The 13,593-nt window shown below is 49.3% G+C and overlaps 1 protein-coding gene and 1 non-coding gene across 3 annotated transcripts in view; one reads left to right on the top strand and one right to left on the bottom strand.

The window, feature by feature from the left end:
- Window positions 1-2,922: 2,922 nt before the first annotated feature.
- TRNAL-UAG lies at window positions 2,923-3,004 on the bottom strand. Its single transcript has one exon. It is a non-coding gene; the product is annotated as a tRNA-Leu (tRNA).
- A 6,024-nt stretch (window positions 3,005-9,028) lies between these two features.
- The window catches only part of EEF2K (eukaryotic elongation factor 2 kinase), a 60,625-nt gene continuing 56,060 nt past the window's right edge, over window positions 9,029-13,593 (top strand). The window contains exon 1 of one of the 2 annotated variants that reach the window (XM_032843945.1): window positions 9,029-9,218. The gene's annotated coding sequence lies outside the window, so the exon portion shown is untranslated. The remainder of the gene's footprint in view (window positions 9,219-13,593) is intronic. The other variant, XM_032843944.1, reaches the window with a different exon arrangement.

Genomic DNA, 13,593 nt, shown 5'->3' with positions numbered 1-13,593 from the left:
TTCTGCACCCCCCCAACCATGTCAGGGCTTCCTTCGAGCTCTGGCATCTACCGTTGGGGCCAGCAGCCCTTGGGCTCCCTTTCTTCTCAGTAATGCCCATGCCTCTAAACTCACCACCTTCTTTCTGACCTTCCTCTCTATCAATCCCGAGAAATCTGTTCTCAGGGCTGGGAGCACAGGCTTTTACTGTTCACATAATCTTCTACATCTTTTGTCTTCTGCCAAAACACAGCTACCGGAAAAACAAAAGGAAGATCAATTTCTTTGTTTTCTGGCTTTCTCTAAGTCCTTTCTTTCCCAGGCTCCAGAGGCTCGTGATATCTAAGGATATCTGTGCTCGGGGCCTGGGCGCAGTTGTGGGTCACTCTGCTAAGAAAGCTTCTCTCCTTTCTTGTGTCTTGACCCAGTGGAAAAGGAGGCGGTCCCTCCACCCAATGGACAACTGAGTCCCCGTGAGGATTTTAGAGGCGGTCCAGGTAACTCAGCCCTCTGTACCTCAGGTTCTGAGAGAAGGAGGTCCTGGTTTACTTGGAAATACTGAGTAGAAGCAACATGAATGCAGAAAACAGATCCAATCTGAATGGATCATCAAGGTGAATTCATAAGTGTCCCACTGTGGGTGCTGAAGCTATTTCCTTTATAAACCCAAGGCCGGGTGTCTAAAATATCCTCCAATCTCAGGGTGCCTGGCTGGCTTAGCAGAAGGAGTGTGCAACCCTTGATCTCAGAGCTGTGGGTTTAAGCCCCATGTTGAGTGTAGAGATTACTAAAAAAATAAATTTTAAAAATATCCTCATAGTCTCTTTCATCTTAAAAATATTCTCCCTTGATTCCCTGTTTCCTGTCTCAGTACTGCTCCTTTGGCTCTCTCTCCTCAAAAATCAGATTTTGTGATGAGTTGTCTCTTCAAAATAGCTTTTTAAAAAGGATTTTGTTTATTTACTTATTTGAAAGAGGTGAGAGCGGGGTGGGGGGGGTTGGAGAGGAGGGAGCAGGAGAGGGACCAGCAGGCTCTGCACTGAGCAGGAGCCTGACATGGGAGATGAACCAACAATCCTAAGATCATGACCTGAGCCAAACCAGAGAGTCAGACCCTTACTGACTGAGCCACCCAGGCATCCCTCAAAATGACTTTAATCAGGGTCATCATTGACCTTGTCTGTAAATTGTTAAGTCCAATGCATATTTTTCAGTCTTTATCTTGCCAAGCCTCTTAGCAGTGTTCAACATACTCCCTCTACCCCCTCTTTACAATACTCTTCTTGGTCTATATGGACACCACACTTGTTTTCCACCTGTCTCTGGCCAGCTTTCCTCAGTCCCCTCTCTCCCACTGCCCTTCCTTTAAGATGTTATTCCTCGGGACTCTGTCTTGGCCCCTCCATTCTCCCTGTGCACTCTTCCTGAGCAAGTTCATCCATTCCCATGGCCTCAGTCTCCAACACCTCCCAAATCTGTACCATTTGTCCAGAATGTTCTCTTGACCTCCAGACTTCTGTGTCCAAGCTCCTACTCAAGCCCATGTCCCACATCTCAAACTCAGTGTGAATCAAATTGAAGTCGTCTTCTCCACAAACTCCTCTTCATCCTGTGTTCCCTCGTAGGGACAGGAAAAGCACCACCAGTGCCACCAGCCAGGGGCTCAAGTCCTGAACCTGGCTGGTCATCACTTTTGACATGTTCTTCACATCCTCATCAGGGAGTTCTGTCAGATCACTTCCAAATATCTGTCCGACCCACCCTTTTGGTCCTACCCACGGTCACAAGCATGGTTCAAGTCACTCTCCTTTCTCCAAGACACCTGCAGTAGACTTTGAATGGACCCTCCTGTTCCTGCTTCCAGAGGGAACTTTATGAACCCCAAATTGGAACATGCCGCCCTCCCATTTAAAACCTTTTGATGGTTTCCCATTGCCCTCAGGATGAAGTTCAAAGCCTCAATGAAGCCTTCATGCCTAACGGGTCAACCTCATCTCTTGCCGTTGGCCCATCTGCGCTGCTCTCTGCTCAGCTGCCCTGAATTGTCTTCAAAGCATCTCAAGCTCGCCCAGCTCTCATCTGCAGCTGGGATCTGCCACCTGCTGTTTCCTCTTCCTGGGACTCCCCTCTCCCACCTTCACATACCTGACCTCTCAATTTCAAGTCCCAGCTAAATGTCACCTCCTCGGTCAACCCTGAGACAGGTTAGCACTCACTTTAGAACACTCCTCACAGGTGTAATCTGAATTTACTGCAGTTGTAAAACCGGGTTGAGCAGACTTGCCTGCCTCTTGTGATCTGTAGCCTCAGGATGATCTTGGTTTTGGGCACACAGGAGACCTTTCACACATAATTATTGAATAAATAAATAGATGAGAGGCCTCTGAGCCAAGCCTGAAGACCCACGATGAGATGGATCAATGAAGCTGGGACTCTGAGGTTGATAGCCCCACGTGGGGCAGGCCCTCCGATGCCGCAACCTTTCTATAGGGTCGCTTGACACCAGTTCTACCAACAGAAGTTTGTGGGGTCAGCTGGAGCTCCCCGTAGGACACAGAGGGGGCTGGAAAGGAACCTCCCAATTATGACCTAACTCAAGTCATAATTGAAATCACCCCCACCTAACCTTTGTCCTTGAGAGATAATGGGGTCTGCTCCCTGTGGCCTCCAGCCCTGGAGCAGTAAATTAAAGTTGTAGGCAGTCTGCTGGAAACTATTAAAATTATCTCAGATGATTTTTCCTTGGAAATGAGACAGTTCTGGTTTTGTTTTTTAGGTAGTGGGATTGCTGGGTTTGTGCGCTGGCTAAGGCAGGTGAGGGCCGGGCCTGCGTTTGCTCTCCATTCTTTTTTTTTTTTTTTTTAAGAGCAAAAATGAGCTTGCATTGGGAGAGGATGACAAACTAAATAGCTTAGGCAAAGAAAAGTGAGACCATCAAGGGTGTGGCAGCGGTGGGATTCGAACCCACGCCATCGAAATGACTGGAGCCTAAATCCAGCGCCTTAGACCACTCGGCCACGCTACCGCCCGCTATGGCAGCTTCCGTTGAAACTATATTAGTTTAGTGACGTGGCGACTCATGCCCCGAGGCCCCGCCCCCTTGGATTTGCGCATGCCCAATACCAGCTTAGCGTTTCCTGCGCGTATTAAAGGCGTTTTGATCCCTGGCTCATTTCTGTGTACTGGAACCACAGTACTTTTTTGATCGGCAGCAAAGACTACGGTCGGAACGCAGCACTAAAAAGGAAAGAAGAGTTCCCAAATGTTAAACATTAATATGCAGTCCCCACGTGTGTGTGCCTTGGATTTGCCGTGTGCGTCGTATACTGTCTGCGGCCACGTGGGGGCGGTGCCGCGCTGTCGCTTCCTCCCTTTCGGGGCTGGGGTCGCGCGGGGAACCTTGCTCTGCACAGAACGCGGCTAGGTTTCCAGCCTGCGGACTCGCCATCCCTACTCCAGTTCAGCTCTGCAAGCCCTGGGTGCCCCCATGGTTTGGTCCTTGCCACCGCGAGGTAAGAATCACCGGTCCAGGTGAATGTTGTCAACGGATGTTTTTGCGGATTAATTAGCCTGTTGGGCTTCGTCGAAGGGATCTCTCGTCTGGATATTAGGGAGGAAGAAACTCAAGTGCAGAGAGGCTAAACGACTTGTCTCAGCTGCTCCAGGCCCCACGATTTCCCTCCCAAAACCCTCCCGAGACCCAAGACCCTTCCAAGACCCAAGATTCCCCTTCTTCTGTGCAGGCTGTTTCAGTGTTTTCTGCTTTTAATGCAATAAATACAGATCGAATATACAATCCGTAAGTACATAGCGTATTTCTATCTCCCATCACCCAAAATTGATTGTTAACATTTTGTATATTTGCTTCAAAGATTCTTTAATTAAAAATACACTGAATACTATATATAGATAAGATTCAAGTCTCTTCTGATACCCTCAAGTTCAATTCCCTTTCCTCTTCCTTCAGGAGTCTTAGATCCTTCTAATTCACTTTTTTTTCTAATTTTACGTACTCTTAGATGTATCCATTTCCTTGCTAAATGTTTAAGGAAGATAACAAAAATACAGTACAGTAGAGATACACAGGTGGATGTGGTAAGCTGAAATGCCGCCGCCCCCAATGATGTCCACATCCAAATCCCCAGAACCTGTATGTTACTTTATGTGACAAAAGGGACTTTGTTAGTGTAATAAAGGATTTTCAGATGGGAAGATTATTGTGGATTATCCAGGTGGATCCAGTGTAATCAAGAGCGTCCTTAGAAGAGAGACGCAGGAATCAGATTTGAAGACAGAAAGAGAGGTCCCAGTGATACTGCCACAAGCCAGGAAATGCCCTAGAAGTTATAAAAGGTAAGGACACACCTTTTCCCCTAGAGCTTACAAAAAGGAACACAAGTGACTTCTGACTTCCAGAGCTATAAGAGGGCTGTGTTGTTTTAATCCACTAAATTTGTGGAAAATTGTGAGAGCAGTCATTGGAATCCAATACGGTGGATAAACCAGCCTATGGGCTTGTCAATCACACAGCCTGAGCCTTGACTAGCAGTGTGACCTTAGGAAAAACTACTTCTCCCCAGACCTGTTATTCATCCCTGTAATGGGGAGGTAGTAATACCCAGGATTTCCGTGAGAATCAAACTCATTCATTCGCAGATATACCTTGAGCACCTGCAGGGGGTCAGGCACTCTTCTGGGCACTTGGCTACACCAGAATGAAGCAGAAGAAAATTGAACGTGGTAATGTATATCATGCACTTAAAGACTTCTGGTATTTATTTGACAGAGAAAGAGATGATGAGGAGCAAAGGGAGAGGGAGAGCAGGAATGTGGGACTCGATCCCAGGACCCTGGGGATCATGACCTGAGCAAAAGGTGGATGTTTAACCCACTGAGCCACTCAGGAAGGGCTGTGTTATGTTTGTAAATGTACGTAATGTGAATGTGGTGGTGGTGACTCCCAGGGACCTAGGCTCTCCTCCCAGCACCTCACTGTGCTCACCACCAGAGTTCTTGGCTGGGTGCTCCTGACCACTTGGTGGTATTATCCACGTGCATCTCCTACCCCTGCCTTAAGAAGGTGTTTGAGTCTCTCCCAGGACCAGACCAGGATGTCTGCTAGAATGTCATCTCCAGATATTGTCTTGTTCACCGGAAGCTATAACCCCAGGACCTAGAACAGTATTGGCCACAAGAACCCTCCTCGTACCAGTGGTTTTGCATGCTTGGTTAAGGCCACTCCAAGTTGCTGTGTGGCCCCAAACTCAGAGACAAACGCTTCTGGCTGGAAGATCTCACAGATCTCACAGAATTTTTGTCTGGAGGTGGCCAAATTGGGGTCTGTTCTTTTGGAGGATCCAAAAGGAGCCACAAGCAGGAAGTAGAGCCTTATTTAAGAATCCCCCCTAATGACCCAGCATTCTCCTATAGTTGGACCATGTGCTGGGAGCAACCTTCCCCCACCCCAACTCTCTCTCTCTCTCTGATAACTGAATTCAAGTGAACATTAATCCTATACCTACTTGACCTGCTCAGGCAAAGAGCAGGTCTTCTGGGAGAAGGAGAGCTGCTTGCAGAGCTGCCCAGAACCCTCATGCCAAAAATCCAGTGGAAGGAACGCCATGAGCTCATCTGCTCCACCAAGCATTTCTCTCCAGGCCTGTCTGGCCCCCAATGGACATGTTGACCCAGCTTCTCTGGTGACTGACGTCTTCAAGGGTGCTGTTTGGGAAAGGGAAGCTTCTGTGCAAAGCCAGCCCCAGCCAGGCAAGGTGGGGAGGCCCCAGAAACCAAAACAACTGGCCTGTTTCATTTTGTAAGAGCTCGGGTTTTGACGTGACATTTAAAAATAACTTTTGCAAAAGTAATATGTGTTCTTTGTTGAAACTCGAGCAAAGAAGGAGAAGCACAAATAAGAAAGCAAAATCACTTTTAATGTCTCCACCCAGTTAAACTCTTGTCAAAGCTTTAGTAAAGGAAGGTGCTTTTTGTCTGTGGAAATTGGTAATGTAGGGGCTCCTGGTTGGCTCAGTCAGTAGAGCGTGTGACTCTTTTCTTTTTTTAAATATTTTATTTCTTTATTTTTTTTAATTTATTTTTAAAATAAACATATAATGTATTTTTATCCCCAGGGGTACAGGTCTGTGAATTGCCAGGTTTACACATTTCACAGCAATCACCATAGCACATACCCTCCCCAATGTCCATATCCCCACTTATTTCCTTATTTGACAGAGAGAGAGAGATCACCAGTAGGCAGAGAGGAAGGTGGAGGGAAAGGGATAAGCAGATTCTGTACTGAACACGGAGCCCAGTACAGGGCTCGATTCCATGACCCTGAGATCATGACCTGAGCCATAGGCTCAGGAGGAGGGAGGGGAGAAACTTGAAGAGATGTTTGTGCGTGTGAGAGACGGAAGGGCAGGTTTTAGGACAGAGGAGCAAGGCTTGGAGCTGGAGTGTGCCGATGACCGATCCCTGTGAATGGTTTATTTTTCCTCTTGCGTGCTGTGACATCACCGGTATGGGGTAATGTTTTCCTTCCTATCCTTTTTTGGTTACCCAAATTCTTTACTATAAAGTCTGAATACCTCTGTGTGATGGTATAGGAGATTAAGGACCAGGCAAAATCCGAGAATGATCTGATCCACATCTCCTTGCTGAGGCCACCCAGGGCACCTGTCTTCCTAAAGCTCCCAGAAGTAACACCTACTTTTCCCTCCAGGCTCCACTCAGATGTCATTTCTTCAGAAGAGGCTTCCTGAGCAGGTTTGCCCATGTCATCTCTCATTGCCTGCTACGCTTCTCACTCATGGCATGGCTGGCGGTTTAAGTCGTGGCATCATGACTATGTGAGAAATTTCTGTTCTCCCATTTCTTACCCCATTAGAGCTGCGTAGCACAATATTTGGCACACAATAAGAACTTAATAAATATTTTCTGTAAGAATGAATGTTCAGGGGTGCCTGGGTGGCTCAGTGGGTTTAGCCTCTGCCTTTGGCTCGGGTCATGATCTCAGGGTTCTGGGCTTGAGCCCTGCATTGGGCTCTCTGCTCAGTGGGGAGCCTGCTTCTCCCCTCTCTCTCTGCCTGCCTCTCTGCCTACTTGTGATCTCTCTGTCAAATAAATAAATAAAATCTTTTTAAAAAAGAGAAAAAAGAATGAATGTTCAGAAACCCTAGGCTTAAATCCTACCAGCTCAACAACTCTCTGAAAAAGAGGGATTCTCTTTTTTTATGCTTGCTAGAAAAGATCCAGATTAGGATCTCATTGGGCTAAAGGGATGGTATATGCTGATTGACCAAGTCTTGTCCTGTGTCCACTCTTGGCCCCAAGTCAGTGGTGAGGGCTTTGCTCCCCACTAAGAATGGAGTGGGCTGGTTTCCTAAAGGCTAATCAAGATCCTCATGCAAAGAAGGGGGACAAAAATTACAGAGGCTCAGAGGAGTTAAATAACTTGCCCAAGGCCACAGAGCTATCAGTGGTTCAGTAAAACAGTGTTGTGTGTTTGTGTGTGTTTTGTTTGTTTGTTTATTTGTTTGGTCTGGCTTTGAATTTGGACAGATCAACTCAGAGTCTGTTCCTGCCCAGCTTTCCCACAGTCAGAATTTCAGGTGCAGTTTTGTCTTGCCAAAAGCCAGAGGAGTTTTCCCAAGATGACTAAAGGAGCCAACACTTCAAACCAAAACATCTGTTAGCTTTTGTATTTTCCAAAACTTGTAGCACCGAGGCCAAAGAATAAAACACTGAGTGATGTGTTTCAAGACCATTTCATTTTTTCCATCCCCCTCCCCCCCTTATGAGATGTCACCTATATGTCATCCTCCTCCCCAAGCTGCATAAACTTGAACCTGCTCCCCACAGAGGCCGTAACACCTTTGCTCTGCCAGGGGACTCTGTTTGCTGGCCTTCACCTGGGCAAAGACTCAGTGTGCCCTCCAGCTCCTAAAATGTAGATACCCTTTGCCAAGAGGAGCCACCGCAGAAACCTTTTGGGCAGGGACACCTGGCTGGCTCAGTTGAAGGAGCCTGCAACTCTTGAATCGGGGCCTTGAGTCCAAGCCTCATGTTCGGTATAGAGATTACTTACACTTAAAAAAATTTAAAAAGAAAGAAAGTAAATCTTTTGGGCAAATCTACCTCTAAGACCCTCAGTTTTATGATCTGTGAAATAGAAATAAAATGCAACCTACTTCACAGGGTTGGTGTGAAGATAGAATGAGATAAATCACTCAATAAATGCCACTTATTTTTATACTTAAGTAAGAGTTGTGGAATTTCTAAAATTTTAGTAGAAGAGTATCTGGAAGGATATAGTATCAACATGTTCACAGTAGTTTTTAATAGTTTTGTATCCTTTTCTTCTTTATACCTTTCCGTATTCATCCATCCACTGGACGGATAATTCTTAAGCATTTAGCACGTGCCAAGCCCCATGCAGGGAGTTAGGAATACGGCAATGTGCTAGAACGGTAAGGAACGTCTAGAGGGGATTGTAAATTATTACACAAATAATTGCAGTTGTTATAAGTGCCTAAGTTTTTGCCAAGCAGAACTTAGAAGAAGGAAAAAAAGCAATTTCCGATAAAAAAAATATTTACGATGACCCATGGAGACTTAATGAGATGGGTTTCTACTGATTTTGGAAAGGACTTCGCGGATTACCCGCCGGGAGGGCGCCCCCTTCGCGGGTGGGTGCCAAGCCCGCCCCTCGCATTAGGTGCGGACGCCGTGTACTCAGCAGGCGGCGCGGAGCGGACTCAGCGCGCTTTTGCACTGGAGCATAGAGACCCTCCCGGCGGCTGCAGGAGCGCGGGCGGCCACCGGGGGGCGGCCACGTGAGCGCCGCGCAGCGCCGTGCGCCCGCCGGACCAGAGCCCCGCCCCTGCCCCAAGGCTGGTGCCAGCCGCCCTCCAGCCCGGATCCGACGCCGGACGCCCCGCCGTGGTGCTGCTCCATCTCCCCTGACTGTCGCCTGCGCCTCCTCCCTAGGCACGCGGCCCTTCGCGCCCCGGGGTCGTGCCGGCGGCCCCCGCGCCCGGAGTTCTACCCGACCGCCCTGCGCGGCCCCGGTTTGCCTCCCCAGGGCGCCATCCGTTGCGCCCCGCTCTCTGCTCCCCGGCACTCTCGGGGGGTCCGCCCGCCCTGCACCCTGGAGCACCGGGCCGCGAGCCTCTGCCAACTCCTCTGGATCTTCGCGGCCGTGGGCAGCGGCTGCAGGGCCTGTCCGCCCGAGGGAGGTAAGTGCCGGCGGCGAGTAGCCAGGCGGATGGGGACCGGGATCCGGCGCTGCAGGCCTGGGACGCCCCGGTGCGCCGGCGCCTCGAGCGCGTTGGGTCGGGGCTTGGAAGTGGGGTCAGAGGCGGCGCAGAAAGAGTGTGTGCGTACCGGGGGCGCTGCTTCTCAGGTTTCAACTCTTTGGGGCTCAGTGGTTGCTTCTGTAAAAGAAGGGGGGGAGCCATGCAGATTAACGGAGGTGTCTTTGGGAACTTGGCACACAGTCGGCAGGGAGGGGCGGTTTAGGGGCCTCCGCCCGGGACGCCTCAGAACCCGCACAGCGTGCGGGCAGCGCCGCTTTCCTGTCTCTGCAGGGCCACTAGCCACATCCCCTCCCCTGGCCCCTGAACAAGAGGCCTGAATTCCTGGAACCTCGAGGACAGTGTAGACGCGCCCTTGCTGCATTGCTGGCTGCGGGAGGGAGTTTGGGTGTTGGCAGGCTCCGTGAACATGTGCGCCAAGGGCCGGGCATTGATAGGCGAGTGGCGGCGCGCAGGTGGAGGCCTCCCGGGTAAGTCCCGGCCTAGATCTGTCTGTGCCCGGGTGGAGGATTGCGGGGAGCCAACACAGCTGCGTCCCTAGTATGACAGATGGGCCGCTACGTCTGCTGTGGGGACGCTCTGGGAGCCTGACTTCTGGGTCCTCGGCCCTGGGTGCTGCCTGCCTTGGGGCCATTATTTCAGCCCGGAAGCTGAGTGACATAGTCCAGCCCTCTGATTTTACAGAGGAGGAAACCGAGGCCAGGGTTGTCTAACAGATGACTAACATGCAAGGTGCACCAGGTGTGGCCTTGGAGAGCAAGAAGATGGGAGCTGGCGTTGCCGGCTGTGTATGTGTGTGTGTGTTGGGGGGGGGCGTCTGGGGAGGCTTCCTGGAGGAGGTGAAGTTTGAGCTGATCTGGAAGGATGCCAGTGGAAGGAGGTAGGGTTTAGAGATAGCGTGTGCACACATTCATGTTTGTTCGTGTATTAGCTTAACAAATACGATAAAGCTTCTGGATGATGTGAATTCAGGTGTAACAGAGTTGGGATTGCCATCCCCCCCTTCTTTGAGTTCTCGTCTCAAAGAGGGGAGTGCAGGTGATGAGGGAGCAGGAGGCTGGCTAAAGACAAAGTAGAAGCTGACACCCTGCAACCCTCACCACCACCCCCCCACTCCTGGGTGGGACACGTGACATTCTTCCAGGAACCTCCCAACTATCTTCATGTTAATGCCTTGCTAAAGGGAAAAACAACCTTAACAATGGCAAGGCCTTGGATATCCTGTGAGTCTTCTTTCTCATATGGAAGTTCTTTGGGAAACCTCCCTTTTTCCTCACCTCCCCCAACTCCATAGTATGTAAACAGTGAGCCCCTCACAACCCTGGGGCAGCAGCTCTTCCTTGCCTCCTGGTCCTGTCCCCATGCTTTCATAAGCCACCATTTTGCACCAAAGAAGTCTCAAGAATTCTTTCTTGGTCATGGGCTCCAGACCTCACCCCCGAACTTCACCTGCATTCCCAGACCACATCACAGGGGTCCCAAGTTCTCATCGTCTGCAGGGGTTGGGGGAGGCAGGAAGTGGGGGCCTGAAGGTCACTTGAAATGGTCTCAGATGACATAGGATTAATTGTGTACATTCTGTGATTTGCAGTTTCTCTCTTTTGTGCTTTTGGTGACAGAACACTGCTTTTTGACTGATGAAGGATATATCCCTGATTTTATTTTAAATTGTTTTAAATGTATTATGTGACAGAGATGGCAATTAGTTACCAATACTCCCGTTCTCCTCTTCCTGGGGTATTGCCTGCGTGAATTTCCCAGGCTCCCTTACCGTTCTTGGCAGGGTTGGTGGCCAGTTGCCGGGACACTGAGAACAGTGTGGAAGAAAGCTGAGGGTCAGCAGCAGAAACCTGGTTTTGTTCAAGCTCCTTCTCTAGGAGGGCACTCTTTCTGGTCCAGTTCTTCTTAAAGCTGAAACAGAAGAAGTTGATGCTCAGGACTATATCCAAAGTAATACCAGCTATCTGGCCAGATAAAAAATACAAGTTTTTGTGTTGGAGAAGTCAGTTCCGCTGATCAAGAAGCTGCAGACTATTGCCTTAGTAAACTGAGAAACTCAGAATGTTCTAAAAGGTGATTATGGTGCCCATCATGGGATGAAAATGACTTGATTTTTTTTTTTTTTTAAGATTTTATTTATTTATTTGGGATAGAGAGAGCACAAGCCAGGGGACAGAGAGGGAGAGGGAGAAGCAGGCTCCCGACTGAGCAGGGAACCCTGCAGAGCTGGATCCCAGGACCCTGGGTTCATGACCTGAGCCGAAGGCAGATGCTTAACCTTAACCGCCTGAGCTACCCAGGTGTCCTGTGACTGAATTTGTAAACATTGCTGGATTAAACCTTTGTACCCAAGGCTGATGGGCACAAACAAGAAGGCTTCAAACAAAGGAAGCAGTGAGTCACTAACGCGAATAATAAAAGGAGATGACGGTCTCTGGGTCCCCAAAGTCCCAGGGCTGGGGATACCCAGAGAAGCATTTCAAATGGCTAGAAAAGTCAGAAGGTGGACAGTGTTCAGTTCTTCAGCTATGACATTTTCTAGACCTAGGACTCCACAGGAGGTTCAGCTGCAGAGAATGTCTAGACCATTGGTTCTTTAACTTCATGGCAAATGAGAACCACCTGATGAGCCTTTTTAAACACAGATTGCTGGGTCCACCTCCAGAGTTTAATTCAGAGTAAGGCCAGTGAATTTGCACATCTAACAAGCTTGCAGGTGAGGCCCCTGCTGATAGTGGTCCCATGACCGGTTTAGCAAGTGACCGCTAATTGGATTCCGCCTACATTGGCTTCACACCCAGTTCCCCCACTTTCTAGCCACATGATTTGGGGCAAGTTACTTAACTTCAGTTTTCTTGTCTCCTTTCTTCATCTTGTCTGATGAAGCTAATAGTGCCTACCTCCTGGCATTCAGGGGAGGCTTCCTGGTGGAGGTGTCATCTAACCTGAGGCCTGAAGGATGAGAAGAGTGGAGTGGGTAGGGAGGGCAGGCCAGGCTTTGTGTCCTCTGGGGAGCTGAGAGGAGTTATGGCATAAGTGCTTTGTAAATGGCACTGAAACACTGTGGATCGGTTCTGTGCTATGTGTCAAAGGGCAGGATTGCAGTGGAGGGAAAGTTGACCAGGGTGTGGAAACTGGACTGCCTGGTACAGCCTCAGTTACTTATGCCTACATTCCATTGGCCCCAGTGCAGTCACATGGCCCCACCTAGGCCCCACCTAGGTGCACAGGATCCTGGGAAATGTAGTCCATGGCAGGGCAGGGGACCATAAACACAACTGTCTGTGTTACAGTAGCTTTTTCTGGCCTTTGGCCACCTCTCCTACCTCTTCTCCACTTTGCTCGCTCTGCTTCACTTTGTTGGATGACTGCATTTTACCGATGAGACTGGGGTTCCGTAATTTGCCCAGTGTCACTCTGCTAATAGTGGCAGAGGCGGGACTTAAAGCCAGATCTGTCTGCCCCAAAAGCGTGGTGGGCCGGATTCTAGTCCTAAGGTCTTTTTGAGGGCCTCCCCATGATCCAGGGTTTCCCACTCAGGATCTCAGCTGTGGCTCGGGCTAGCTAACCCCCAGATGCCTTGTCATTTTAACTGGTAGTCCCTCCACTCCACGGATGCCCATGATATCTGTAGACACTGACAACTTTTCTCTAGTTATTCATGCAACGTGCGTTTATGGAGAACCCGGTGTGTGCCAGGCATTGTGCTCTTGGCTGGGAGCTGGAGAGGAGTAAGACACGGCCCCTTTTGTTCCAAATGCCCACAAGGTCTGGCTGCGGAGAGGCTATCTAAACACAGAGTTCCCCTGAGAAGTGAGACGGGCGGTATCCCTGGTCTGGCCTGCCAGGAGTATAGAGTGTTCTGGGTACATACATGAGAAGGGTGCCCAGCAAACGACTCAAAATGAAAATTCAGGCTCTCTTGTGCATTTTGTGAATGGAAGCTATGCTTGAAGTATTTTGTGCTTTGCATTTTTCTCATTTTTTAAAAACAGTAAAAACTGCCTTTGCTCCGTGACAATTTTGTAGGCGCAAAGCACAGCACAGTGGAGTGCGGTGACGTTTTTATGGGACTTGGCAGAGCAAATGTTGACTTACCTCCTTGGGTTGGGCTGGGGGTTGCTATTCTCATAGGGAAGCAAGCTGATTCCCTCAATTCAAAAGAAATACCAGAAATGGTATGCATGGAGACTTGCTTTTAAAGAGGACAGGAGGGAGAGTGGATCAGGGAAGGCCTTCCTCCAGAATCATGCCGAACCAGGATCCCTTGGCACTTTTAGCATGCTGAGCTGAATGA

Source organism: Lontra canadensis, unplaced genomic scaffold (genome assembly GCF_010015895.1).
Source record: "Lontra canadensis isolate GAN:19392208 unplaced genomic scaffold, GSC_riverotter_1.0 scaffold146, whole genome shotgun sequence".
NCBI classification, from domain to species: domain Eukaryota; kingdom Metazoa; phylum Chordata; class Mammalia; order Carnivora; family Mustelidae; genus Lontra; species Lontra canadensis.
Note: the sequence above shows the minus strand (reverse complement) of the source record. Positions and strands in the feature narration are given on the sequence as shown.